Below are 5,178 nucleotides of genomic sequence, written 5' to 3' on the forward strand. Positions count from 1 at the left end.
ACCTGGATTACCATATCTTGATATTGTGAGAGAGGTTAAGAATAAGGTAATAACGTTTTTGCTACTTCATGTTATATTCTATACCTTCTGTGTAGATATCAGAGAACAATTTAAAATACTGTATCAATGCATTCTATGGCACCTTTAAGTGATTTCATAGTGAAATATGTTATGGCAGTACATGGTGTCACAAAAAAGAATTATAAGACGATTTAATAAGAAGTTACGAATAATAAGAAGAAGATTTTGTGCTTGTGTGAGCTCAGACTGTACCCTTGGAAAGTTAAATGTTGACTTGTGGTAATTTCCAGATTAATACAATTTGTGTACAATTAATCAGAGCACTTAAAGTTGCAAATATTTAAGCAAAATGCACTTTGTTATAATGCACTTTTGTCTTCATTAAATTGAAGAAAAATGCAGAGTTCTGTTTGTTGAGTAAATGTGTTCAGCATTAACTAATTGGCTCTGGCCCATGTATTTTTATTGAATCGTATCGAATCGTGTCACATTGTATCAAATCGTATCGAGACAGCTCTGTATCGACGTACGTATCGAATCGTGACCTGTGTATCGAGGTATGTATCGTATCGCCAGGTTCTCCAAGGTATACAGCCCTATTGACAACCTATTTACAAAGAGAATGAAAAGTAATGATTAGATTGCTAGCACAAATAACCATAACAGAGGTAACCATGCAAAAATTGACAATAAATCCTACCTCACTTTCTAGCTGTTTGCCCGGTGCCAGACCCATCATGTTGTTTGTGAACAACTTGTAAGGGCCCATTTTGCTCCACAACACTTGCTGTTTTTTGCCCTCCCATATCTCATTTATCACTAAAAGAAATTATATCACAGAGTAAAATACTGAGCTGTGGCACGGTCAAATATCAAACCACTTAATATTTACCATTTTCTTCTGAATTTGCTGATGCATGGAAGGTGTCTGGGGAGCAAGAGTGGGTTGATGGGCCCGATGGGTTCACTTGAGTCGCATTGGAGCTATCAGTGGGTAGCGGTATGCCGAGGTGAGGAAAGTACCTTTAAACATGGATTGGTGGAGGTGCTGTTTGGGGCTGACAGACCCTTAGTGGAACTAGGAAGAGAGGCAGGAGAAGGAAACCTGGGAAGAGGAGGACTGGCAGGAGGAGGAGGAAGAGGAGGACTGGGAGAGTTTGATGGCATCCATTTCTTGGGAATGTGGGGCTCTGGCTCAACATACTTTATCAAGTGATCTGTATTAAATGTCATTGTTTTTTTTTCCTTTCTTTGAAACTACATCAATTCTTTTTTCTTCAATTTTTACAACAGTAAATGGACCAAGCATGTCTGGGTCCATTTTTCCACCTTTTCTGTTCTCTTGTCGCACATTCCTCACCAATACCTTGTCTCCAACCACAAAGTTGTCCTCCTGCCCTCTTTCCATTTTCCTCTTCCGCACTTTGTCCTGGCTGTTTGAGATGTTCAGTTTTACAGCTTCCATGGTCTCCCTCCTATCACTCAACCCCTCAGAAAGTTGCTCAGCGGCAACCATGGCTTCCACTTTTCCATGACAGATATAAGTAAAATGCCTTCACAATAATTATTCATTTCTTTGTAGATCGTGTTGTTACAAAAACAAAGTAAACAAATCACTAACCTCATAATCCTTCGGTACCTCACATGGATACCGTGCCTCTCTCCCAAACATTAAATAGTATGGGGAAAACTTGGTAGTGATTTGTTTTTTTGTTCTTAGTGCAAACACTGTAGCACTTAGGTGTATGTGCCAAGATGAAGGATTTTCCCCAACCATTTTTGTCAGACTTCTGAACATGAGGAGTTAAAAAGGAAATCATGAAACGTTCAAAAACTACTCAACTTGTCATTTCATATTTAAAACACCTTTGAATTGTTCCATTCAGTCTCTCAACAAGGCCATTTGTCTGGGGATGGTAGGGTGAACAGAGACTCCTGGTAATGCCAAGTTTGTCACACAGGCTAAAATTGAGCTTTGAAAAAAAAAAAAATAATAATTACACACACACATATATACATATACATATATACACATATATATATATATACATATATATATATATATATATATATATACATATATATATATATATATACATATATATATATATATATATATATACACATATATATATATATATATATATATATATATATATATATATATATATATAAAGTTTATGGCCATATCAATACATTTTGAATTGATTTGTGTTAAACCAACCTTACAAACCCTCTCCCCTGATCAGTTAAAATTAGTTTTGGTGCCCCAAATTTGTAAAAAAAAAAAAAAAAATAGAATGCATTGCGACCTCCTCTGCATTTTTTTGTCTTGAGAGGATAGGCTTCGGACCACTTGGTAAAATAGTCCACCATAACACATATGTACCGGTGGCCATTTTCAGTGGGAGTCAACTTGCCAATAAGGTCCATCCCAACTAATTCTAGAGGTTCTGTGACCTGAAATGGAAATCAGTTTTATAAACACTCAGACTAAAAAGTAACAATAATTATTAATTTCTTTGTAGATCGTGTTGTTACAAAAACAAAGTAAACAAATCACTAACTAAAAGCTACTTTCTTGAATGTATCATACTCACAGCTATAGGATTGTATGCCACCTTCTCCTTTATTGACTTTCTCCTGGTCTGACACTGAGCTATCTGAAACAGAGGTGGGTCATAACCATTTTAATGCAATATTGCTTTAATGTAATCGACAACATGTAATGTGTCATTTCTAACAATTAACTTACCCATTTGCGGATGTCCTGCTCCATGCCAGGCCAGTAAAATCTAAGGATTATGGCATTATGGGTTTTCTCCACCCCACAACGACCACCAAGAGGGTTGTGTGTCTCCTTCGGTGAAAGCACAACTTTAGCCAAATGTTGGCTCTTGTCTTTTTTTCTTCTGCATATGTAATGCAGCACACCATGATATTTAAATAAAATATTGCATAAAAGTAACAGCTATATTACCTGTATGTGGTGAGACCAACTTAAAACACCCTTACCCTTCAGTGTGAAATTTTCACATCGTCTCTTTATATGATAGCGCTCCTTACTTGAGCAACTATCTGGATACTGGTTATCCTGCAAAAATCTTTTGATCTCTTGAACTTTACTTGGCTCCATTTGTCTGGCCTGTATGTGGCGTAGTAACAATGGTGCCAATTACTACAAAGACACTGTATTTATAGACTTTTTCATCTGTTCCTAATTATTAATAGACGAGAACACTGAAAGCACATGATGTGATTAAGTAGGAGAGAGAATATGTTATTACCACTAGGTTGATATCACTCAAAAATATTACTGGCACAATCCAAAGTTATAGTTCATATAAACAGACCCCCACTCATTAAACTGTATTTATAAATCTGACAGACTATTGTGTCATATTTTTAGTTTAATAAGTCTGCAAATAAGTAAATAATAAAGCTTTTCTTGTTCTAATTGATGTTTGGAGAGGCATGGTATTCATGTGATAAATGGTGATAAATGATTGTAAATGATTATGATAGTAAATGATTATGAGGTTAGTGGTGTCTTGTAGAATATCAGCCATATTTAAAAAAAAACAAAACAAAAAAAACATTATCATATCATATATTTTACTTATGTCATGAAAAGCTGGGGTTGCCACTTAGTGGTTGTCACAGGACTTACAAAAGACAATACAAGACTAAATGGAAGCTGGAAAAACAACCAGTCAGTAAAAAAGATCTCATAGCATGGTTCAGATTTAATTGTTAAACAGTTGTTAAAGACTTTATTTTGTCACCTTCAAAAAGTAAACATGACGTAGATGTGATGTGACATACAATCGAAAAAATACCTTCCTGTGTTCATCACACATATTAAAGTGTTTGGCTTACACTGTTGAATATGTGTTTTCTACTCTGTTCTGGCGAGAGACCAGAATGTAGGATGGAGAATAAAAGCAAGAATCATGAACTCGGACAAAAGACAAAGTGTTCTCTACATGTCCAATAAAAGACATCTGATTCACAACATTCAAATTCAAGCACATAACTGAGCATAATGTACAATAGACATTATTAATATATAAACAAACAGAAAATTCAGGTAATTTAATTGATTATGATTCTAACAAACTGCAATATTAGATCAAATTTGTTCTAATCATTCAGTTCTGTCATAATTTAGGCAAAAAATGAAATAATGTTCTGTTATTATTTCTAAGCCAAAGTGTAGATTTCAGATCAGACATAAATCCAGGATGAAGATTCCTGGAGTCCACTGGCATAAACAAGCCCTGCAATCACAACATCAACAGAACAAGCATTTTTCCCTCGTCAAGGTTGATTTTTCTAAGTGCCCAGAAAAACCTTTGTTCAAAGATAAGAGATAAGAATAATCCTTTTACACATAATAGAATGTGACATACATGATTCTGGATAAATCAGTTGCAAATGTTATCAGTGCATGTATAGATACCTTCATGAATCTATAGGCATTTTGTGTCCAAGGCTTTATGTCCAATGAAGAGGATAGGCATCAGAACTTCTTTAGGAACAGGCTCTCTCTCTCTCTCTTTATTATGACATCAATTAGAAATAACTTGATCACACACAATAAATTACAATTCAAATAAATCCATATGACGTTAAAATGGAAGGACTTTGCACTTCATGTGTTCTTTAGGTAGTCTACTGCTAATTTGAATTTAATATAGGTCTGTTGTTTATTGTGACTACAGAAACATGCCCCAAGGCTGAAAAGAAAATTCTTACAGATTTACTTCAGCGTGCTGGCAAGTTTGATCACTCATTGAAACGAATGTCCCATGTTAACGTGTGTTTTGTGAGCATGACATGACAACACGGTAAACTTTCTTGAAATTGCGTCAAATACGCAGGAACAGCCACTTCGAGTTCAAAGAGCTTTATTGTGCACAATGTACACAAGTGGTGAAACGTGTTTTTTGTACTATGATCCGCGTGGAATATGGCATGTGACGAATCTGTCGCAGTTCAACATCTGTCGGAAATTCAGGTAAACATGTTGCGTGAACGCGCATGTCCCCAGTTAACACGATCCCCAGTTGATCCATATTAACACCTGTTCCGGTTAAACGACTAGCACAATCCCTAGTCTACATGAATCGAACGTCGATGCAATACGTGTTGAAT

This window comes from Barbus barbus (assembly GCF_936440315.1).
Source record: "Barbus barbus genome assembly, chromosome: 5".
NCBI classification, from domain to species: domain Eukaryota; kingdom Metazoa; phylum Chordata; class Actinopteri; order Cypriniformes; family Cyprinidae; genus Barbus; species Barbus barbus.